Raw genomic sequence first — 26,004 nt, 5'->3', positions numbered from 1 at the left:
CTTCTTAAGGACACATGAAACATTAAGATAGAAATATTCTAAGGAAAAAAATCCTCAATAAATTTAAAATAATTGAAGTTATACAAAGTGTCTTACTAGATTGCCAAAGAACTGAACTAAATCTCAGTAACAGGTTGGGGAAAATACAATACAAAAAAAAGTTAAGCAAAAGATAAGTAGTGGAAAGGTAACTGGAAAAAGCCCCAGATGGTGGGGAATGACGTTACACATCTGTGACACTTGAGTCACACAGGAAGTCACAAAGGAAAATCTAAATATTTTTAATTGAAGGGCTGATGATCTATAACTCATTTGACAGAGTGGGTACATTCTTAGCATGCACAGGCCCTGGATTTGACTCCCAGAACCCCTGAAGAACTGACTTTTATAAAAATTAAAATAAACTAAAATAAAAATAAAGTATATCAGAGTTTGTTAAATGTAGCTTGTGAGGTTGATTGTTAACTTGACAAACTATAGAATCACCTAGGAGACAAGGCTCCAGGCACACTTGTGAGGGATTATTTAGATTAGATTAGCCTCTGGACATATCTGTGAGGGATTCTCTAGATTAGGTTAATTGAGACAGGAAGACTTCCCTTAACTGTGGGCAGCACGGTTCCATGGGTTGGAGTCCCAGACTGAATAAAAAGGAGAAATAAAACTGAGCACTAGCATGCATCTCTCTCTGCTTCCTGACTGCGGCTGCAATGTGGCCAGCTTCCTTAAGCTCCTGCCACAGTGACTTCCTCATCATGATGGACTGTATCCCCTCAAACTGTAAGATAAAATAAACCCTTCCAGGTATAAATTGCTTCTTGTAAGATATTTTGTAACAGCAATGAGAAAAATAAATTAATATTTAGCTAAAGCAATATTTAGAGGGAATTTATGGCATCAAATACTTATATCAAAACAGCAAAAAGTCATATCAATGATCTAAGCTCCCAGCTTCCTAAAGAGAAAAAAATCAAATGAAATACAAATCAAGCATGATGGGAAGAAATGAAAAATATATGAATGGAAATCAATAAAGTTGGAAACAGAAATTGATCAGCTCTAAGGACAAGCAGGTCTTTGCAAAGATTTCTAGTATTTGTCAATCTCTAACCAACTGGCCACTAATGAAAGAGAGAAGACAGGAGTTACCTCTGGAGTGGAACACAGAATATGAATTCAGATCTTAAAATTTTGACAAGTCCATGTCCACAGTTTCAACCACTTAGTAGAAATGGACAGATTCCTTGAAAGACACCAATCATCAAAGCTCACCAAAGAAGAGGTAGATGGACTAGAGAGATGGCTCAGCACTTAAGAGCATTTGCTGCTCTTGTAGAGGACCCAAGTTCAGTTCCCAGCACCCACAAGGTGGCTAAAAACTAGTTGTAACTCCAGTTTCAGGGGATCTGATGCCCTCTTTTGGCCTCTGAGGGCACTGAACACACAGGATACACATACATATATGCAGGCAAAACACTCAGACACATAAAGACAAATAAATTTTGGGGAAAAATAGAAAATTCTGTCTTGGGGCTGGGGAAATGGCTCAGTCAGTAAATTCCCACAGTATACACAATAGGACCTGACTTAGAGTTCCTGGAATCCATGTAAAAAGTCAGGCATGGTCTCTTTTGCCCTTAACCCTAGTGCTGGGGGAGGTGGATGAAAATAAGCAGACCCTGAGAGCTTGCCGGCCAGCTAGTCTGCAAGTGCCCTTGTCTCAAAAGATAAGGTTAGAGCAACCATGGAAGATACCTGACATCAACTTCCAGCCTTCACATGCATGTGCCCACAGGTGCACACACCTGCATGAATACATACATGCACACACATACATTACACATGCACACACATAGACTTCACACACACACAAACAACAACAAAGAAAATCCAGTCTTAAGAACTGAAAGACAGTTCCACAGTAGTTGAAAATTGAAGAGAGGACTCCCAGGAAGAAGAGATCCAGACAGGGGAAATCTCCCCTCATCCCTAGTTCTGAGTGTAAACTTTGTTCAAATCTCTGGAGGACCCCTGAGCCTCACATTCATTGAGAAGCTTTGAGGAACTTACACAGGACTGGAAGAACTGAACTAAAGTGTCAGCTGCTGCCCATCACAGAGAACACAGATAGTAGCTTGGACTTAGCCAAGGAAATTGATTACTTTAAAAACTAACAAATAGGGGGCTGGAGAAGTGGCTCAGGAGTTAAGAGCACTGACTGCTCTTGCAGAGGACCTGGGTTTGATTCCCAGCACCCACATGGAAGCTATGAACCATCCTTAACTCCAGTTCCAGGGGAATCTGAAACCCTCTTCTGACCTCTGTGGCATTGTACGACATGGGTACACTCACATACATGCAGGCAATATACTCATACACACATAAAATAAAAATAATAAATAAAATATTTTAAAATATTTTTTTTTATTTTTTCATGTAATGAGTGTATTGCCTGCATGTATAAGTATACCCATGCCATGCAATGCCCACAGAGGCCAGAAGAGAGCATTGGATCTCCTGGAACTGGAATTACGGACCGTTGTTAGCCACCATGTAGATGCAGGGAACTGAACGCCATTCCTCAGTGCTCTTAATTGCTGAGCCATCTCTCCAGCCCTGCATGTATTATTTACATATTTGAAACCCATGTGTCAACAAACAAAAAGAGAGAGGGTGAAGGGAGAGAGGAAAGAGACGGGAAGAACATTTTGAAGTGGTGGTAATAGAAGATATCTGTATGATGGGCTTATTTATGTTTCATTACATTTTCTAAATAAATGGGCCATTTGCACATAAGAACAAGATCCATTAAAGGTGACTTCAAGAACTAGGAACAGTAGAAGAATAGAGGGGAAGATGAAGAGGAGGAGAAAAAAATGAAACCTAAAATTATGAGAGGGAAGGAGTGGCAGAGGGAAGAATGTAGAGGGAGAGGCAGAAGGAGGAGGAGGAAGAGGAGGAGGAGGAAAAGGAGGAGGATAAGGAGGAGGAAGAGGGAGAGGAGGAGGAGAAGGAGGAGGAGGAAGAGGAGGAAAAGGAAGAGGGGGAAGAGGAGGGGGGAGGAGGAGGAGGGGGAGGAGGAGGAGGAAGAGGAAGAGGAGAAGGAGGAGGAGAAGGAGGAGGACGAGGACAGGAAGAGGAGGGGAGAGGAGGAGGAAGAGGAGGAGGAAAAGGAGGAAGAGAAGGAGGAGGACGAGGACAGAAGGAGGAGGGAGCCAGAGCAGTGGGAGTCCAACCCAAGTGTTCTAGTTTGCTTTCTATGGCTGCGATAGACATCATGACCAAGAACAACTTGGGGAGGAAAGGGTTTATTTGGCTTACACTTCCATGTTACATCCCTGAGGGAAGTCAGGGCAGGAGCAGAGGCAGGAACCATGGAGGAACGCTGCTTACTGGCTTGCTCCTCTGGGTTTTGCTCAGTCAGCTTTCTTATACAACCCAGGACCACCTGGCCAGGGTGGTATCACCACAATGTGCTAGGCCTCAGACATCAACCAACAATCAAGACAACTTCCCACAGACATGGCCATAGGCCGATATGACCTGGGAAATCCTTCAACTGAAACTCCCTCTTCCCAGGTGACTCTTCGTTTTGTCAAGTTGGCAATGAAAACTAACCAGGACACCAGAGATTGCAGCCAAGTTCTGGGATCGAATACTGCTAATCAAACATCATACCTGATTCCCACAGGGCCCAGCTCCTTGCACTCTGACTATATCTCATCCTCTTTGTTACAATGATGAAGACACTGATCATCACTTGAAGGGAAGGTGGACCAAGAACTGGGGATTCAGAGACCAGCATGTTCCACTCCCTCCTTCTACAGGGGAGCATCCCTGATCTTTGACCCTCACATTTCCTGGGGATATCTCAGTGGCTGGGACTTAGTGGGTTCTCATGGCTATAGGGAGAATCCCCAGTTTAGGTACCCAGGGGAAGTAGAAATGGAGCTGAGACCCAGGAGGTCATCATCTCATGTGTCTCCAGACACAGAGGCTTACATTTGTGTTTGTGAGCATTGAGCATCCTTTCTGGGGTCCAGGCTGGAGGCAGGTGGGATAGAGTTTGAGGAGCACTCTCCTCATCACTTAGGTAGTGGAACTTGTCCTCTGGGCATGACATGGCCATTGCCATGTTGAAAAAAGAGCAGCTGTGATTGCCCACATGAGACCCTCATAGGATAGGACATTCCCATGCAACTCCTTCCCTCTGGCCCTGCCCCATCTGCAGCAATCTGGGGTAGTTTAGAGTACACAGGAGGTGGGAGTTTGATTAGGGTTGGGATGCCTGTGATGCAGCATTTGAGTCATCGCCCATGCTGGAGGTTACTTACGGGTGTAGGTACTGGTGACCGCCAGGCCCCTGTAAGTAACCCCTCACCCATACTCCTGTAAGTAACCCCAATAAACTCATTGGTTCCCCAAGCTAGACTTGGATAGATTTGTTTCTTTGGTCTGTTGGTGCCCTAACCAGGGTGAATAGATATTTCTTTCCATCTCCCGAAGAAAAGCCAATGTTGAGAGACAGTGGGAAAGAGCAGGCCTGAAGAAGGCAGGACTCAGCATAGTCAGGACTGCGCAGACAAACAGGAATGTCAAGCAGGAGGGAGGGAGAAGGTCAAAGAGCCCCAAAGCACCTCGGCACTTAGTCTTGGTCCTAGGGCCTGATCCTTTGATTGACATAAACAAAGATATAGATTTCAAGTTCTGGTGATAGGGGAGAGGAGAGACTAGATTAAAACAGGATCACTCTTTTCTCTGTGAGACACCTGACAAAGGAGGAAATTAAACCAAGGTCTTGGCTTGGTGGATTACAATTCAGGGAGCCAGAGAATTGAACAGAAGCAGGGTTGACATTTAGTCATCTAATGAACAATAATGGAGAAGACTATAAATAAATGAAACACCATTTCTCATCCTTCCAGCAACATATGTCCCAGTGACACCTGGAATATAAATAATTGGGATCCCTGAAGGGTTAGGTTGCTTTTCTAGTTACAAATCCAGGTATTCTATGGTCTATATAAGAGTTGGCAAATGCATAGCAAACATCCCACACCTTACTCCTTATCCACCTACAGCAGACATCATTAATCAATCTTGGAATGGTTTCCTACATGGTTTCACAGTTCCACTCAGTCAGTTATACTTAGCAGAAGCGATGAAGTCATGTGAACCCTGGGAACATACAAGTCTTCCTGTGCACATGAGCTTCACAGGGGCGAGGGTTTCTGTCAGGAGAGCATGTTGGTGCGCACGGCCCTCGGAGCTCTCCTTGGTGCTGAAAATTGATCCGCTTTTTTTCTACAGATTATTGGATTCAGCTACTTTCCATTCAACCACGTGGACCAAGTTTCAGATGATTGTCAGAGACGGCTTTTCTCACTGCTACAACAAAATGCTTGACAAAAGCAACTTGGAGAAGGAAGTTAGTTTGGCTCACAGTCGGAGGACACAGTTCATCCTGGACAGGAAGTCATGGTGGCAGGAACTTGAGTTGGCTGGTTACGTTGAGTCCATAGTCAGGAAGCAGAGAGAGATGAATACTACCTTTAAAAAGTGTATTACATTTATTTATCCTTTATTTCTTTATTTATTTGTGGGGTAGGGTGTACACATGCCACAAAATGTATGTGGTGATCAGAGGACAACTTGGTTCTCTCTTCTACTGTGTGGTCCTGGAGATCAAGCTCAGGTCATCTGGCTTGGCAGCAAGTGCCTTTACCTGATGAGCTTTCTTAGTGACCCCCACTTTTCCTTTTTATTCAGTCCAGGATGCCAGACCACAGAATGGCGCTGCTCATCTTAGTTAACTCATTCTAGAAACTCCCTTATAGACATACTCAGAGATTTTTTCCCCCATGGTGATTTAAAATCCCATGAACTTGACAACAAAGTTTAGCTAGCACATGAGACTGGTGAGGTGGCTCAGCGATTAAGAGGACTGGCTTTTGCAGAGGAGCCAGGTTCAACTCCCAGCACTCACATGATGACTAACGACCATTTGTAGTTCCAGTTGCAAGGGATCTGATGGTCTCTTCTGACCTCTGTGGGCATTGCACGACATGGGTGTACTTATATACATGCAGGCAATACACTCATACACATAAAAAAAATTAACTAGCATAATGAATTCTTTATTCTCTCTCTCTCCCTCTCTCTCTCTCTCTCTCTCTCTCTCTCTCTCTCTGTCTCTGTCTCTGTCTCTCCATGCCCATGTGTGGAAAGGAGGAATATTCTTGTGCATGCAGGCGGCAGGCATTTGTGCTTGTGGGTGCATATATGTGCACATGTGTGTGGAGGCCAGAGATCAATCTTGGATGTTGTTCCTCAGGGCCAGCCTCCTTGCTTTTTAGACAGGGTCTCTCACTTTCCTGGAGCTTGTCAAGCAGGCTAGGCTGGCTGCTCAGTGAGCCCTGGGGATTTGCCTGCTTCCATTTCCCCAGCACTGGGATTGTAATTGCACACCAGCATATCCAGCTCTTCTTTCTTTATTTATTATTTTTATTTTATGTGTATGAGTATATTGCCTGTGTGTATGTAAGTGCACCCATGTCATGCAATGCCCAAGGAAGTCAGAAGAGGGTGTCGGATCTCCTGGAGCTGGAGTTACTGATGGTTGTTAACCACTATGTGGGTGCTGGGAATTGAACCTGGGTCCTCTGCAAGAGGAGTCAGTGCTCTTAACTGCTGAGCCATCTCTCCAGTCCCCCAGCTTTTCTTTTTTTTTGATGTCTGTTCTGAGAACCAGACTCAGGCCCTCATGCTTCTGTGGCAAGCACTTTATGGACTGAATGAGCTTTCCCCAACCCCTCTTTATGGATATTTTCTAATGGCACTTTTTAAATTTTATAAATGATATATTGTTTCTGTAAGAACATTGGGGAGAAGAGAAAAGAAGAAATGAAGGAGAAAAGTGTTTCCCACAATCCAACATGGTCTCTGTTGCTATTCTGGCTGGTAACATCCCAAAGTGTGGTGCTTTGGCACATGAGCACATTGGATAAATGGTGCTGGAAGGTCTCAGGAAAAAGTGCCCCCCCCACTCTTCTGTCTTCTTGTATCCTGTCCCTCTTGTTCCCCCCAAATGAGTCACAAAAAACAGAATTCCTCTTCCCCAAGGCAGACTATAGAAACTACAATACCTGCCCCTCCAAAAGCAAGCCTTAAACCTAGAAAAGTTATTCTGTCCTTTTTCCCTTGATGATGTTCATTCCAGAGGGATCCTGCCTGTAGTACTTTTGCATTCTGATATTTCACTTAGCCTATATGATTAGTTGTTTCTTATAGAAATTTTATATTTAAAAAATCAAGCTTGGTATTGTGGTACATTTCTATAATCCCAGCACTTGGGAGACAGAAGCAGGACTACAGAAAGTTCAAGGTCAGCCTGATATATATAGGGAGTTCCAGGCCAGTTAGGCCTATATTTTGAGATCCTGTCACAAAAAAAAAAAAAAAATCACCTGTCCTGGTGCATAGTGTATAGCTAGTGGATGAGTGTAATGCAACCTTTTCATCATCCTCATTGTTTTTGTTACTTCCGTTCTTTTTTTATGACAATAACAGCAGAGCATATATACTTGAAGATACTTGTATCAATATTTCTGCTAGTTTTTAAGCTCCAAGAAATAGAATCATGAAGTTAAGGAACCCAGACTTTCAAAGGTCTTGAAACATCTTGTTCAATTGCCTTTGAAAACTGCACCAAATTACTCTATCCTTAGCATGACGGTGGAGAGCCTCGTGTATCAGCCCCAAGCTGACGGTACCCAATGGAGGATAAGCTATACGGCAGTGGCAAAGAGTGTAGATAGCAAAAAGCATAGAGAGCCAGTCAAGGCAGAGGGAGGCAGAGAAAGCAGAGGGGGTGAGGAAGCAGAGGGAAGCAGAGAAGGCAGCCTTCCCTGAAGATATCCAGGCACTGTAGCTCCTTCTTCTGCCTCTCCTGGGGTTAGTCTCCAACTACATGATCAAAGGGCTGCCAGACCCTCATTTGATTTCATTTTGCAAGAAAGGAGAGAAAAAGGAGGTAGCTGGCAGGCAATTTTGTTTGGGGCAAATGAGCTGAGTATCCGCCCCAGTGGATCCATGCTGTGCTTGGCTCTGCCCCTGGGAGCCGACCTTGATAGATTTGCTTGCTCTTTGGCTTCCTGTTTGACTCAGCTCATGAGTAAGAGACCAGAAAGTAGGGGAAAGAACTGCAGTGTCCCGTTCTCTGACTGTCCTTGATGGCGTAGCTTCTGTCCCTTTACTGAAGGCTCCAGTGTCAATCTGATGACGGTCCAGTCTGTATATTCTCTTACATCTGCACATTTCCTTCTACCCAGAAGGTGTAGGGGTCCCCATGGCTGCCAGGCCGGGTTTCTTTTTGAATTATTTTTATTACATTGTGTGCCCGCACGCGTGTGTGTGTGTGTGTGTGTGTGTGTGTGTGTGTGTGTGTAGATCAGAGAATGACTTGCAGGAATTAGTTTTCTTCTTCTGCCATGTGGGTCCCAAGGATTGAACTTAGGTTTTCAGGCTTGACAGCAAGTACCGGCTGAACCATCTGGCTGGGCCAGCCCAGGATTCTGTATCCTGGTTGTTTTCCCAAACCTTGCCTGCGTTGGTTTCTGACCCCAACTACCCAGAGTTTTGTTAGATTGCAAGGTTGAGGAATACAACTCTCCACAAGACTGTATTCACTCCAGACAGCAGCTGCAACTATGGGGTTCCCCAAGCCACCCTCACTTTCAACCAGCTGGCTACAAATCTGGGGATTTCCATTTTTCCCTCAGAGTCATTAATTTTAGAACAACTCCTAGAACTCAGCATAAATGTATGTCTAGAAAAAAGATGCAGTTCAGAACCATCTAAAGAGGCCAGGAGGGTCCCAGACACTAAACTTCTTTCGACCTTAGGGACCTGTGGTCCTCACACCACACCAGCGAGTGACAATACGCACAGAGCTGTCAACTAGAGAAGCTTTCCTGAGTCACAGTGTCCACGTTTTACTGGTGCTCCATTATACAGCAGTTGATGGAATCCTCGTCCATGCAGTTGAATTAATCTTTAATCCCACATCTGTCCCTAAAGGTAGGACACACATCACATGGCCCAACTCTCCAGTCTCGTGGTGGTTGGACTTTCTGGCATGACTGTCTTCAACTATGAGTCATATTAGAAGTCATGGGTCAGCTTCTTTTTTTATAAACAATCTGATGTGGTCTGCAAGGTCTGTTACCTAAAAAGACCCCACTGTCACTTAAAGAGTCCTAGGTTACTTCTCTTTTAAGGCCAAAGGGTTCTGCCTCCTCAACCAGCCAATCTGAGTATGCTCTTTCTTTCCCACTAGGACCCCCAATTATCACAAACAGAACTAAAGTTAAACAATCACTTCTTGCACATTCTATTAAGGAATTTAATCATATGACTGCCCCTACCACAAAGGAGCTTGGGAAACAGTCATTATTTGGGTGTCGTGCTAAATTCTGTGACTGTGGATGAAGGGCAGAACATGTTAGAGGCAGTAAATAGCAGTCACTCTGCTTGAGACTAGGCACTAACTTTAAAATCCCTTTCAGTTTGGTAGGTGAGTGACAGAGTTTGTCATCTTACTTTGCATTTGTGTTTTTGGCTCACTAGAAAGGATTAATGTTCATCCTTTATTGACCATTTGTTTTTATTTCACTGTGGTTTGTTTTTTCTTGGTTTGGGTTCACTTTCCATTGCTTTTCTAAGCAGTTGTGATTGAATAAGCTCTTTTAGGTTTACAGATAACAACACCTTTCTGCCAAAACAATTTTTGATAAACCACTGAGTTCAAAAATGAAATACCAGTCAGGAACAGTGGTGCATGTTTTTAGTCCCAGCACTCAGAAGGCAGAGGCAGGCAGATCTCTGTGAGATTGAGGACCAGCCAGCCTGGTCTACACAGCAAGTTCCAGGTCAGCTGGGGCTACAGGGAGACCCGGTTTCAAAAGAACCAAAACAAAGAAAGAGAAAAAGTAACTATAAAATCACACCAACCTCACCGAGCCCCCTGCTGCCTGACCAGCTCTCCTTCAGCCATTCATGACTAGATCCACAGGAGACCCTCTAAGGACTCCTTCCTCTACCACCAAGTCATCTCCTAGTGATTACCCAGAGCAGATAAAGCAAGGATACAGCTGTGTTTTCAGATAGGCAGCAGGGCCTCTTTTCCAAGTTCAAGTCCCCTGTTCAGATAGGCATCCTGTTTCTCACAAACAGGAGGCCATCATGACTCACCAGGGGTTGGGGGATGCACCTGGTGTCAAGCCCTCACTGCAGTCCACCAGCGACTCTCTTCTGGAAAATTCCAGTGATCAGGCTGGGACTTTGCAAAATGCCACCCTATGTGGCATAATGTAGGTTCCCCTCCAAAAATGGAACCCGAGGCAAGGTCTAGGGGAACAGCGTCTAATCACAAGGTCCTCTCAGGATACAGAAGCAGAAGAGGAGAAATGAGATGGGGATGCAGGAAGGGCAGGGACAGGCGTGTTCTTGGACTTGGTAAAGGTGTTGAATCTTTCCAGGGACCCTCTAATGAACTGTTTGGACAGAACTCTGAGGAACTGAGCTTTGTGTGTCTTCAAGGACAACAGACAGAGGGACATTTGTGCCCTGCTTCTTCATGCTTGTCCCGGTGGTTTGCAGGTTGGCCACGGGACTGTGAGGGTCTCCTAACTTCCTTAGAAACCCCCTGTGACCACTGCAGCTGAAATGAGAGGGAGGCTAAGCAGGCCCATGTGCCCCGGCTTGCTGCCTTTTTTCAATATGTGAAAACCTCTAGCACATTTAAGAGAAACACACACGTTGTATTTGGGGTAGACGCGTGCTCAAAGCACCCTGGAACCTCAGAAATATGGGCTGTGGGAAAGGCAGGGACAGAAGTCGGGCCACATGGGAAGAGTCTCCAGGTGGCACAGAGCATATCAGACCGTAAATGGAGGTATGAAACAGAGCGTGAGGCACTGGAACAACATAGCGATTGCAGGTCTACCCCCAGATGGGCTGAGTCTGCTGGGAGTGCTCCACACTCCCCTTCACTCCTGCCTTGTGATGCTGTCTTCATTACTCTTCTCATTGCTGTGGCCAAATACCTGACAAGAAGCAACTTAAGGAAGTAAAGCTTATTCTGGCCAAAAGGCCAGGCGGGAGGAGCAGGAGGCAGGTTTGGCTTTGCACACGGTGTTCATAGGCTGGACGCAGAGAGAGATGAGTGCTGGTGCCCATTCCCCTTGTCCCTTTTTATTCAGTCTAGGGTCCCATGACATGGTGCTTCCCACACTCAGGGTGGCCCTTCTCTGCACAATTAAACCTCTCTAGAGACAAACAGAGGTGTTTCTCCTAGGTGATTTCAAATCCAATGACATTGACAATTGAAATAGCCATCGTGGGGCTGGGGAGATGGCTTGATGGGTAAAGTGCTTGCTGCACAAGCACAAGGACCTGAGTTCAAATCCCCAGAATCCATGTAAAAGCCAGGCATGCCAGCATGCCTCTGTAACCCCAGGACTGCAGGGCAGAGACAAGCCAATCTTGGGGACTTGCTCCAGGTTCAGTGAAAGACCCTGTCTAGAAAGAAAAAAAGAAAAAAAGACATTAAATTTCACAGACACTGTTGCTATCACTATCCCCATGTCTCATGGGGTTATGGTTTATCTCCCTATTAAAGTATTCTCTCTTTAAGGCAGAGAACATGTACAGATGAGCCATACCCAAATTAAGGATGGAAGTCCTGGTGACCCTTTATCCTCCTGTATCAGCTACGTTTCTATTGCTCTGATAAGACAACATGACTCAGGGCTGGAGAGATGGCTCAGCGATTAAGAGCACTGGCTGCTCTTGCAGAGGATATGGGTTTGATTCTCAGCACCCACATGGAAGCTAACTGTCTATAACTCTAGTTCCAGGGGATCTGACACCCTCCTCTGACCTTCACGGGCATTGCACAACAGGGATGCACTTACATACATGCAGTCAAAACATTGATACACATAAAATAAAAAATAATAAATAAAATATTTTTAAAAAGACACCATGACCAAAGCAACTTACAGAAGGAAGAATTTATTTGAGCTTATGGTTCCAGAGGATCAGAGTCCATCATGGCAGGGAGGCACGGTGGCAGGAGGTGGCTGGAGTAGAAGCAGAAAGCTGAGCGCTCATATCTTCAAGCAGGTACAGGAAACAGAGAGGGACGGGAAATCTGGCAAGGCTTAAGAACTCTCAAAACCCTCACTGAAGTGCTTCCTCCAGCAAGGTCACACCTCCTAAAACCTCCCAAAACAGCACCCATAACTGGGGACAAAATGTCCAAATACTTGGAACCTATGGGGGGACACCACAGGCTCCACACCCCCTAGCCCTTCTGTACATCTAAGAGAGGTCAGAGAAGCATGTGCCCAGGGGAGAAGTCCCACTACCAAGGTCAGGCAGCCTCATTGGAAGTCTCCCTTGTGGGTATCTGTCCGACTTTCAATGACCCATTCACTTCAGATTGCTTCCCCAACCAGACTCAAGTCATCTCCCCTGGATGCAGCTGACTTGACTGTCAGCCATACCCCAGATGATCTGGTGTCAGCAGACATGAAGAACAGCCATCAGTTAGTGATTTTAAGTGAAGTCCAGCCTGAACTTGAACTTCAAGAACATGGAAGGGGATCCAGGTTAGAACTCACAGGGGTGTGTCTCTGCTCCTCCCTGCTCCACTTCCCAGTCCCTCACACCTGCCTGCCCCACCGCCTTTCAGGCACCCAACCCTCCCAATCCCCTCCATCTCTGTTTTTCTCTCTTCCACCCTTCTCAGCTCTTCATCCTGTAGATCACCTCAACCCTTCCCTCTCCCCTTTCTCTTTCAGCTCCTGTCTATTCCTTTATATATATATTTTTTTTTAATTATTTTTATAGCTGGGCATGGTGGCACATGCCTTTAATCCCAGCACTCGGGAGGCAGAGGCAGGTGGATCTCTGTGAGTTCGAGGCCAGCCTGGTCTCCATAGTGAATCCAAGACAGCTGGGGCTACAGGGAGATGCTGTCTCAAAAAGACCAAAAAAAAATTATTTTTATATATGTATGTGTGTGTGCATGCCACATGTGTGCAAGTGCCTGTGAAGGCCAGAAGAGGCTGTCTGATCAGCTGGAGCAGGAGATTGTGAGCTGCCCAATGTGGGTGTTGAGAACCAGACTCAGAACCTCTGGAAGAACAGTCAATGCTCTTAAACCACTGAGTCATCCTTCCAGCCTCAATCTGTTCCTTTCTTCATTCATCAGAGCTCAAGACCTCTGAATGAGGCTGGCAATAGTGGACAGAGGGTGGGCAGGGTGAGAAACATACATGACACTGAAGAACTGAGTAAATTATGGGCCCTACGGGTATTCCAGGGACCTGGTATATCATCACTAGCCCTTCCTTTTATTACCCTTATCTGACTGTCATAGTCTCATGCATGATTTGCATATTACCACCATATTGATTCTTCGATCTTGTGGCAATCCTGCAGGTACAAGCTGGAGTATATACATCCAAGCACATTCATCCGGCACAGGTGTTCATATGCAGACACAGAGTCTCCAGCAACATGTATGTGTGCCCTGCTAGAAGAGCTTTATTAAGATGAATGGGTACAAGGGGCTCAGGCCCCTGATCCCTCCCCTGGGTGGCCTCCACAGCCAGTGATCCCCTTCTAGGCCCCCTGTTACCATGCCTGAGCTCTTTTCCCTCTCCTGACATTCTGTCTGGGTCTTTCCTGAACTCAAATCTGCCACCAGGTTCTGCTGGGATCTTGTTATCTTTATAGTTGTAGGGAAAAACTTCCATACCAGAGGAGAAGGTTTTGCTAAGAGGTTGGGTGCCTCAACTCTGAGCCATAGGCAGCCCAGCTCCCTAGAGGCAAAGTCCCAGACTTTACTGAGATGGCGACACTGGTCAGACATAACCAGCCCTGGGGCCTTCCTGAGAGAATTTCCTTGGTAAGCTGGCTCCATGCCATTGCAGACTGTCTGTCCCCTTGGGGCAGGCAGTACCCTGAGGTGGCTTTGCACTCTTGCTCCAGGAAAGATTCCTAGACCAGCAATCCCCAAAAGGGCAGGTCCATGGAATGTTCCTTGTCATACTCCCCCATTCCCACCCCCAGGCCAGGGAGCTCCAAGGCTCCATCTGTTTGCACAGGTCATAAGTCACAGGACTTGTATGTAGGTGGAGAAATGTTACAGGACCAAAGGACCAAAGGGGGCCAGGCTGGTCATGAGAATCTGTGCTGGAGGAAAGAGCCAGAAACAGGGAATGGGAGAGATGTGGGACTTGGAGACAAACCCAGGAGATACCGTTCTTATCATGAATTGTGTCTCCAGTCAGATGCTAAGGCCAGGGAAGGTCACTTCCTGAGGCTGCTTTCATCTTGCCATCTCACAAGACCTCGTGACCTCAAGGCCTCATGACACCTTCCCCCAAACCTGCCAAGAAGCTCAGGCTTCTTCTATGAACTCTTATCCCTTCATGCAAATCAGTTCAGCCTGCCTGACATTTGCTATAAGGACTCAATGTGTTGTCAGATGTTTTCTTTCCAGGGTCCCTTTCCTGGCTCCCCTACCCCTCACACCCATACCCATCCTCCTAAGCCCTTGGGCCTCTCCCAAAAGCTCTTGACAAAACTGGGCACTTCTGAGTCATTGGCTTACAAAAGAGTGTCCCCCAGGAAGGCAGGGGTAGCTTTTTCTGGCCTGAAACATGGGGATTTCCTAAACATCACCACCCTCTCTGGGCTGCAGAGTGGGTATGTTGTTGATTTTCATGCAAATAACTCGTTATTTTATACTCCAGACCAGAAAGCCCCACATATGGAGTTAATTCCCATCCTGACAGAGAGCTAGTGCCAGCCAGAACAGGGAGGTTTGCTCAATATCCCCTGGTACCACTGTTTCCATCACAGGGTTAATTAGTCCCTGAGCGCCCCAGGCCCAGGGAGGCTGCTCAGTCTGAGCGGCTGGAGCCAGATGGTGAATCTGCTTCTGTTGATGACTGTGAGCCCACTGGACTGGGCCCTTCTCTTCCTCAGCCTCAGTTTCTCCATCTGAAAAATGAACAGCTGAACCCCTGTGATCTCCAAGTCCTTCCCAGATGGCTTGAGGTTCCAATGACATCCTGCCATCTTCTTGTTAACAGCCTACCACAGGAGCTGTTCTAAGATGCCAGGAGCATCTTCTAAGTCATTCTATGACATTTACCACCAGTGACATTGCCTGATAACACTGGAAGGTGGTCCTTAACAGCCAATGACTTTGACAACCAACTACAGCCTTCTATGGCATCTTCTGACATTTACAAGAACCCACGCTACCTTGTGACATTCCAGAGCATTTTATGACATTCCTTGACATTCAGCCGCCCTCTGTGGCATTCTAACCATGATATTTGATGGTATTCTGAGACATTCTACATGCAAATCATGTGGGTTTGTCTTGCTTCCAAGAGGCCTCCCTGACATAGCTAGAACAGCCATATGCCAATTCTGTTCCCCCTTGAATGTTCCCCTTCCCAAGGTGCATGCCCTCTGTGGTCAGATGTCCTTGAACTTGGGCCTCTCTAGCCATCTGGCTGTACAGGACTGTGGGCATTCTGGGGCTGGGAGGAGTCTCAGTCTCTCCAGCAATAATGATCCCCTTGCTGTTTTACAGTGGAAGAAACCCACTCCTTGCTCCCCACTGTCACTAAAATATTTCAATGAATGACTCCTTCCTTTAATATAAAGTTTTCCTCATAACAATAGGCATACTAGATATTTGAAATTCTTTGACTTATGGAAATGACACTGTTAAATGGTTTGACCTGAGCTAGACATATTGCTCAGTGGTTAAGAGCACTGGCTGCTCTTGCAGAGGACCTGGGTTCAGCTCCCAGCACCCACATGACAGCTAATAACTGTCTGTAACTCCAGTTCCAGGGGATGCGACACTCTCTTCTGACCTCCTCAGGCATTGCACAACACGGGTGCACTTACCTACATGCAGGCAATACACTTATACACATAAGATAAAATTAAAATAATTAATAAAAATATATAAGTGGTTTGACCTAATATTAGACAATGGGTTGTTGGCCTGAGAATCAGTCCCTGGGAACAAATATGTGCTGTGATCTGCTACTTGTGAAATGGGATCAACTTGCCAGGCCTCCCTGGATGCAATGGAGATGTAACTTCATCAAGTGGCCCTCAGAGGATACAGTGACACAGGAGGAATGTGTCCGGGTGGGGATTAGAACCCATAGACGCCTCTGTCTCACCTAGAGCAATATCACAAAACAGTTCACTGGGTAGGTGAAAAAGACCTAGATTTTAGTCTTAGCCCCATTCCCTCCTCACTGAAGATCTCTGAGAAAATGATTCTCGTCTAGGATCCTCAGCTTTCCCCATCTGTTAAATGGGTGGTAGACAGGTGGTCTGGTGGGCTTCCTGGCTCTGATGGCCTGGGCTTCTCAGGCTGGAGGAGGAGTAGAATGACAACAGGAAATCTTGAAGTTTGAGCGTGTAAACGTTTAGCCACCAGAGTGGGTAAAACCAGGACACTAGAGAGTGAGTCAGACCTGACTGCTTCTTTCTGAGCTTGGTCAAATAACAGACCTGAACACAAAGCTCTCCTCCTTTGAGTGTCAGGAAAGCAGCATCAAGGTTCTCTGCTCAGAGGGGTGGACAGGTACTCTACCCAGCTGGTTGTACCCTCTCCAGTCTTCCCAGGGGCCCCTGAAGTGGTGGGAAGGACCTGAGGCCGTGCAGAAATCTTAAGAGACTGCGCCCCCTAGTGGCCAGGCACTGTCATTGCAGCTCAGGGCTCCCAGCCCTAGAAGGTGGCCTCTCTCTTACCTGTTGACCTGGGGATTGGCCTTCCTGTAGGGAGGGCCCTAGGGAGCAGAGTTTGGAGACATGACTCACACTTACATAAGGCTTGAGGGCTGAAGGCTGAGGGGGATGCTTCATCAACCTCATGAATAAATATTAAATACCTACTGTGTACTGGATAGCATGTTGGGCTCTGGGACCCAGTGTTAAACAAGATAAAGCCATAGAACCAGAGTCTGGTAAGGAGTTCACACAGGTCAAGGCTTGTAGGCTGAGGTCCTACTGTGTGCCAGGGTTTTAACTCCCGAGACTCCACAACAGTCATGAGAGGTGAGAGTTGCCGTCTGCATTATGCAGGGAAGGAAACTGAGGCTCATGGCTTTAAGGGGCAGAGCTGTGACTCCAACTCAGATCTGGGTGATTCTAGCACCCTCCATCTCATGAGGTCTGTGTAGTAGAAAGAGCCTATGGCAGTCACCTACTCTGGGGAGTGGGGCCAGTAAGGGGCCTAGGGATTTAAACAAAGTTGGGGTATGCTGAGGCCCTGCCTTGTATTCAGGGGGACCTCCTTCCTGCAGCAATGAGCTGAGGTGGGGGGAGTTCTGGGAAGCAGGAACCTGTAATGTCTTCCCTTTGTTTTTCCATCAGAGGCCACCCCTCCCCCTGGCATGGCCAGCCGGCTGCCTGGAGAACCCGCCTTCTCTGGAGTCTGCTGTCTCTCTTTAGAGCCTTCACTAACACCACTCCCGTGGGACCCCCAGTCCAGGGTCTGGGGAGAGTTTGACACAACTCTAAATATAGCTGCTGCTTTGGTTCCTTTGTGGGAGGGGAGGGGCCAGCAGAGGGGTTTGGCTCTCCTTAGTGACCTGGCCAGCAGGAACAAAGCTTCCTTCAAGTTTTCTCTGTTTCCAGGCCAGGTCCAAGCATGGCAGATCTTCTCAGTCCTCTGATATGGTGCCAACTCTCTCTTGAACAGTGGCTAGTGGAAGGCCAGGCCCTGGGTGGGACACCAGGCCAGAGTGGACTGTGGTGACACAGTGGGCATGAGCTTGTAGGCAGGGCTGTGTGGGGAGGTGTCATGTTGTATTGCAGAGATGATGGGATAAAGATGACTACAAGTGGCTGGTCATAGGCAAATGATGGGGATGGGGACTGACTGAGCTGAGGACATGCTGTACCAGTATTTTGAGTGACCATGTGGAGTGACACTGAAGAAACCACAGGACTATGCAAGTGCTATCATGTGGCTGTGAACAGAAGAGGTTGTGGCTGCATGGTTGACTTTATGAGTGAACATTGGCTGGTGATCAGGAGGCTCACCATGGGCAGATGACTTTGACTATACCAGGTTGACATGGGGCAACAGGGCTGGCTGCACAGGGTGACAGTGCATGTAATTCTGGTTGTGTTGCTGATACTGGGAGAGGGGCTAATAGTGCAGGTGGCATCACAAGTCACCCGGGGACTGTGTGCAGGTAATCTTGAATAATAAAGTGCCAGGAAACTGTACTGCGTTCAACAACCACCAGGAACCCCCACCCCCCTGGGTAGCTTGGGTCCCCCTCTCATGGTCTCTCCTTCATGGCAGGAAGGTGGTGGGGGAGGTGTGGTCACCAGTCATGCATAGGAACATGAGCAGGAAGCAAAGGGATCAGAAACCCCCTGTGGAGGCCTGTGAAGGGCCAGAGGTTCTCTGTATTTCTATAAAGTTGAGGTGCATTAATTTGTTATGGTGCTAGGGATAGACCCAGGGCTTTGCACACACTAACCTGGAACTCTTCTACTGAGCTCCACCTCAACCCTCAGGTCCATTTTTAAAATCAAGAACAGGGGCTGGGGCTAACACTCAGTTGGTAAAGTGCTTGCCTAGCATGCTGGAAACCCTGGGTTCAATCACCAGCACCATCTAAACAGGACATGGTGGTGCATGACTGTAATTTCGACACTCGGGATGTGGAGGTAGGAGGATCAGAAGTTCAAGGTTAAAGGGGGTCCAGAAAGATTGTTAGAGCTGGAGGAAGGGGAGGTGACTTGTGACGCATTGTGCTGTGGATATGACATGGCCCATATAATCACGAGCACGTAGCAGTTGTGGCTACCTGCACAAGACCTGTACACACACACACACACACACACACACACACACACACACAGACCATGAAGGTAGAAGAGGGCCCTGTTTGGAAGAAGGAAGGAGTCTGTAGAGTGGGGGTGGTGAGAAGGTAACAAGGGGTGAACTATTCACAATACATTGAGTACATGTATGAAATTGTAAAAAATAAAGTTAAAGGGGTAAGAAAACGAAGTTCAAGGTCATCTTTGGCTACATAGTGCATTCAAGGCTATGTGAGACCCTGCCTCAAAAAACACAAAATAAAATCAAATAAATTAAATAAGAGGATACACACACATACATGTGTGTGCATATATATATATATATATATTGATTATGTGTGTCATTTTAAAAAGAATTGAGTCCCAGTATGGAGTGGTAGGTCTTTAATCCCAGTACTTAGGAGACAGAGGCAGGTGGATCACTATGAGTTCGAGGCTAGCCTGATCTACATAGTGAGTTCCAGGCCAGCTATGGCTGCTTAGTGATACCCTGTCTCAAAAAAAGAATTGAAACAGTATGACCAGTCATTTTGTTGTTAATCTTGATCATCCAGCTATGTGTAGCTCTAACCCTTTGATTTTTCTGAATTGTTCTTTCCTTTCTTTCTTTGAAGTGCTAGGGATTAAACCCACAGCCTCCACTTGCTAGACAAACTCTCATTAGTGCATTCCATTTCCATTTACTTTCTCAAACCCTCAGAATTAGGAAGCAATCAATGCATGCCCATGGCAGAAAGCATTATTCACCCAAGCTGGTGATTTCTTCTCAGATGCTGGGCTGTGGGCTTTCCCCAGGTCAGGCCACTGAGTATTTCTGCCACCCTCAGAAGAAACGCTTCAGCTTCCATTTCAAAGGAAGGGAAACTGCTCAAAATGGTTCATCAACCTGCCCTCCAAGACAAGCAAGTAAGTGATGGAACCAGGATTCGAACTCAGCAATGGACGCTCAGGGATTAGTCTCATAGATGTACATTCTTGCCGCCCCCTAAAAAGCATTTAGCAAAAAAAGGTAGATAAATAAATAATAGCATCTAAAAGCCTCCCCAGGAGTAACTAGCATTTTCAGTTGATCCTAGACCTTCCAGACATTTTATTTTAATTGTATTTGTGTGTCTGTGTCTGTGTGTCTGTGTGTGTGACCTCAAAGGTCAGAGGAAAATTTGTGAGAATTGGTTCTCTCCTTCTACCACGTTGATCCCAGGATGGAACTCAGGATCTCAGGCTTGGTAGCAAGTGCCTTTACCAACTGAGCCATTTCGCCAACCCCAGACATGATTTGCCTGTGTGCATAGGTGTGTGTTTCTCAGGGTCACAAACGCTGACTGGCATCGTGGCTTGGAAGTACAGACAGAGGCTTCTTGCTTGTTCTGTCTTGTGGAACCCACAGCCTTGGTTAACAAGGAAAACAGAACTCATCATCTTATGGTACTCAAATTATGTCCAAGCCAGTCATGCAAACTGCCCCAGCTAACCCTTCCTGTTCTCCCCAAACAGCCTCCTGTCCCTTTGTCCCCAGGGTTTGTGCCTACAGATGGCTTCAGTGACATGGCTGGTGAAGGGGTTGGAATCTTAGGATCAAGGGCTGCCATCTGCCTACTCTGGTGCCTGGGCCACATCCCTCTGGTGGCTGCTGTGAGGCCCATGGGATTTCAAACAACCTGGTGAAGTGTTCTAACCTCTAGTCAGCTGAGGGGTCGGGTTGGGGCTCCTCCATCCTCCACAGGGTCGGGTGGCTCTGGGCTCTGCTTCCACACCACCTAGGGGTTGCAAAGGGCTCAGTGTCTCCCTCTGTTGGAGGCCACTGCCACTCAAGTCCCACACGCCAACTCTGACTGATCTATCAACAGTGGTTCAAGGTGGTAGCAAACACTTGAGAGCTTGTGGCTTTTCCGATTAGGAGTCTGGGCTGGGGTGCTCCTAAGCCTTTCATGGGATGTTGGGACCTGCAGTGACTGGAAGATCTTGCTGCGGCTGGAGCTGGAGGGCCCACTTGTAAATTGGCCAGTTCTTATTTCTAGCAAGCTGCTATGTGTGGCGGTCAGGCAGTTGCTATATGGGCCTCTCCATCGGGCTTCCTTATAGCAAGGCAGCCAGGATCCAAGCTTGAGCCTCCAAGAGAGTCAGGCAGAAGCTAGACTGGTGTCACATGCCATCACACGCCTATATTCTACTGGCCACAGAGTCAGTCCTTATTCAAAGCAGGAGTCTATCTAAAGGTGCAGGGGGTATAGGGTTTTGCCTTACCTGAATCCAGCCAGTGAACAGGCCACAGCTTCTCAGATGCGGTAATATAGGCACTTGCATCAGTTAATGACGCAGCAGCAGCAGTAGCATTTCTCTCTAGTTCAAGCCCGCATTCCCACAGACCCAGCTGTCAAGGACTAGAAAATCACCAGCACACACACTGCGCCATGTTATAGGAAAGGCACCTGAGCCTCAGGAACCCAGAGCCTCTCTTAGGGGAACTTGAGCGTGCCTGCTTGGCTCATGTCATCTTCCAAGGCTGTATGTGACAAATACCCACAGAAAGACAGTCTAGAGCAGAGGGCCGCATACCCTAATCACAAGTCTGGCAATCTTCCAGCTACCAAGGCAGAGGGCCAGAGACTGAGCCACAAACAGGTGGAAATTCACAGTTCTAAGATCAAGGTGCCAGCCAGTTTGGTTCCTGGCAAGGGCTTTCTGCCTGATTGGTCAGGGAGAGTGCACATGAATCTGGCACATGTGCATGCATGTGCGAGTGCATGTGGACACCAGAAATTGACCTCAGGTGCTGTTCCTCAGGTGGCATCTACCTTGTTTTCTGAGACAGGTTTTCTCACTAGCCTGAAACTTACCAAGTAGGCTAGTCTGACTGGCCAGTGAACCCTGGGGATCTTCATGTCTCCATCTCCACACTGGGATTACAAACATGTAATGCACAACACATAACACATATCACCATGCCCAGCCTTTTTACATGGATTTTGGGAACTGAACTGAAGTCCTCCGGCTTGTATAGCTAACACTTTGGCGGCTGAGTCATCTCCCCGGTCCCAGATCTTGTCTTATAAGATACACCAATTGTATCAGGTTAGAACCCCACCCTTATGATTCATTTACTCTTCTTCCTAAAAGATCTACCTCCAAATATTGAGGAGTGGCATGCCAGTATATGAATTCTGGTGGACATAATTAATCCATAGCCAGTCCCATGGACACTGTTCTACCAAGAACTACCAAAGGTGACTTGTGGTTGGAATCTGAAATGCTCCCCACCCCCATTTTGAAAGCTTGATTCCCTAGCAGGTGGTACTATTCTGGAGGGTTCTGGAACCTATGGGGCCTAGCTGGGGGGAAGTAGGTCACTAGAGCCAAGCCTTTGAAGATTACACCTGGATTCTGTTTCTTGTCCTGCACTGTTTCCTGATCTTTTGTGATGTCAACAGTGTTTTGTACACGCTTCTGCTGTCTTGGACTGAGTTGTCCCAGCATGCCTTCCTCACCAGATGGGCTGAAACCCCCTGAAACTGGGAGCCAAAGTAAATCTTCCTTCTTGTAAGTTGTTTCTGTCAGGTATAATCATACAACAAGAAAATAGCTATTGAACAGTGACCAGGAGGGATCTTCCTGGAGGCTGCTTACCATAGCTGAGGTTGGTGCTGGCACCCCTGGGTGACCTCTTTCTGAGGCAAACATGGGGAGTGGAGGCCTCATCTCTCTGATAGAGTGATAGCACCCTTAGTTGATGGTCCTCCTCCAAACTAGGCCCCCAGAGTGAAACTGGTGGCCTCTTATCACTCTCCTGCCTTTCCCATCTCTGTCTTCAGAGAAAGGCTGTTCCCAACATCACACCCTTCCTCGAAACTCTGACTACTTATCTAAAAATTTAATTAAAAAATAAGAATGAGCCAGGCGTGGTGGCACACGCCTTTAATCCCAGCACTTGGGAGGCAGAGGCAGGCAGATCTCTGTATGTTCAAGGCCAGCCTGGTCTACATAGTGAGTTCCAGGACAGCTGGGGCCACAGGGAGACCCTGTCTCAAAAAGACCAAAAAAACCAAAAAGAATGAGGGGGCTGGAAAGATGGCTTAGAGGTTAAGAGCACTGACTGCTCTTACAGAGAACCTGGGTTCTATTCCCAGCACCCACATTGAAGCTAACGACCATCCATAACTCCAGTTCTAGGAGAACCCAATGGTTTCTGACCTCTGTGGGCACTGCATGACATGGGTGTACTTACATACATGTAGGCAATATACTCATACACATAAAATAAAAATAATAAAATATTTTTTAAAAAACAACTGCCAAATCCCTCTCTCTCTCTCTCTCTCTCTCTCTCTCTCTCTCTCTCTCTCTCTCATCTCATCTCATTCTGTAACCCTGATTGGTCTGTAACTCATTATGTATCCCAGGTTGGCAATCCTCCTGCCTCAGTTTGCTGAGTGCCCTGAATACTGGGATTACATACCCAGCTCCAAATCCTAGTTCTGAATGCTAGAAGCAGAATGTAGCTTTCTTTTTTATTCTTTAAATTTTGTATTCCATTTACTTATGTACTGTGGGGACTTGGGAGTGGGTACACATGTGTGGAAGTCAGAGGACAATTTGCAGGATCTGTTCTCTCCTTTCACCATGTGGGTCTCAGGGTTTGAACTCAGTTTATCAGGCTTTGTGGCAAGTTCTTTTACGTGCTAAGCCATCTTCTTGGCCCTCTTTTTATTTCTTCTACGGTGCTCCTAATTATCTCGAGGCACATGACAATCCGTGGCCCACTAGTACAAAGATCATATTCAAAATTAAGGGAAGAAAGCACATTAGTAATTTTCAAAATGTTAAGCCCATTTATACATAGAGGTTTTGCCAGAAACACAAATGGAAATCTCTCATGTGTAGTTTCGTCTTATTTATTTTGCAGGGCTGAGGACCGACCCAGGGCCTTGGCATTTTGTATTAGGAAACACGGTGGATTCTGGGGTCAGCTGCTTCCTTCTCTTTAACGATGCTGCATGAGTCCAGATCTGCCAACCTTCTCAGCCACTCTTCCTCCAAATAACACTTACCTAGTTTCTGAATCCTCCCACAATACTGACCATGCTTATGGAAATAACCTTACAGTCAGGTGCTAGCACTTTTATAAGACAGATTTTCACAAGTGGGATTGCTGGGGGGTAGAGTATGAGTGTGTCATATTTTGACAGATATCACTAAAGTGTCCCCTCTGGGTGATATCAGTTCATATTCCACCCAGCAGCATGTGGAAATGTTCTCTCCCCACCTCTTCTCCATCATTGAATAGTATGTGTTTTTCCTTTAGTAAATCTGTCAGACACGAAGTAGTTTTTCAAATTTTTATTTCTATTGTTTCTAGAGAAATGAAGCTTTATCCATTTATTCCATTTGTAAAATGCTTTTTGAAACAGTTGACCATGTACTAACCCATATTATTATTGGGCTGCTGTTCTTTTCTTTTTTTGTATGTGGGGTGCTGATCATTTATTTGTTTGTGGGGACTCTTTGTATATTAAAGATAACCCTTAGTCCATAGCATAATTTATAGACTTATTTCCAATGAACTTGTTTACATTTTGTTTGATTCCTTTCACTGTATGGAAGCTTTTATTTTCATGCAGTTGAATTGTTGATCACCCCCTTGATACCTCCTTGACTTAGTGTCTTTCTTGTCTAAGCTCTTCATGGAACCCAAACCCTTCCAATAACTCTGAGTCTTGCTTTTTTCTGGACACTGCCTGATATTGCAAGTGATTTAAGGTCCTTAGGCATCAGACCCTCCTGGCATGGGGGAGGGGCGACATCCCAGAAGGTAAAGATGGAGGCTGGGAGCTTTCCCTTTGCCTGCCCCCCCTACACTGATGTTTTTGAACAAAACAATGGGACTCTTGGGAGCAGTTCCCTTTGGAAAGGCAATGCTTCTTAAGAGGCCCCAAGAGGAGCCTGGGAGGAGCTCCTGGCAAATGCTGGGCTGCCTGGGAACCGTAGGAGGCGCTGCCTAGGTCTGCAGCTGCGGCAGCATCCTCCCTCCTCACGCGCACGGGAATCATTCCCACGGAAAACATGCCCAAGTACCTATTTTCACATATGCACATCTCGTACAGGCATGCATGTGTGGACACAGATACAGGCATGTGTGCGCACACCTTCCCAAACAGATGCACTCACTGCTCCGACAGGCCCAGCAGGAAACGGTGGATGCACTCAAGGTGAGGGGCCAGGTTACCAAGGAGAGGGCCAGCGAAGGAAACCTGGAGGCCTCGAGGGCTGGCAGCGGCAGAGGCTCGCAGAGCGCAGATCTGCCGGGGCAGTCAGAGCCTGATACCGCTGCGCACTGCGGAGATACGGGCAGATGTGCAGAACGAGGCTGGAGCGGCCAGATGCTCCGCGCGCCTACTCCGGTGCACGCTCGGGTGCCGGCGGATAGGGCAGAGTTGTTCACACACCGCCCCACCACGCTCCAGGCCCGCAGAAGGCGCTGGGCCGCCTAGCCACAGCCTGAGCCCCTCCCGCCCCTCCCCCTTCCGTCCCCTCCCCCACTCCGAGCTCACAGCCCGCTCTAAGCTGAGCTCTTTGTTACTCTCACCAAAGACCCATCCCTGAGGGACAATGGGCCGGCCAGGGCTGCACAAATCACCGTGTCTTTGGGGGCCTTGCTGGGGCCCGGCCTGCTTGAATGACAGCTGAATCGGATCCGATTGGGCAGGGGAGGCTGTCTGCAGGCAGAGCTGGGAGGGCTCCTTTTGCCCCATTTCCACCTCCTTAGACCCCCCCCCCACACCCCTTCCTAAGGGCACCGGGCCCCAGGCAAAGCAGGGTCCCCTCACTTCGCAACCTAACTCTGGGGCGCCCCCATTTTACCTTCTTTTTTATTTGTTTCTGTTTTTTGTTTTTTGAGGCAGGGTCTCACCGTAGTCACAGTTGGCCTGGAACTCCCTATGTAGACCAGGCTGGCCTCACTGTCACAGAGATCCTCCTGCCTCTGCCTCACTGCTGGCATTAAGGCATGCACCTCCATACCCGGTTCCATTTAACCTTCTTTTCTAAAAAAAA

The sequence above is a fragment of the Nannospalax galili genome, unplaced genomic scaffold, assembly GCF_000622305.1.
Source record: "Nannospalax galili isolate Female #2095 unplaced genomic scaffold, S.galili_v1.0 scaffold290, whole genome shotgun sequence".
NCBI classification, from domain to species: Eukaryota; Metazoa; Chordata; class Mammalia; order Rodentia; family Spalacidae; genus Nannospalax; species Nannospalax galili.
This window is presented reverse-complemented; position numbering follows the sequence as displayed.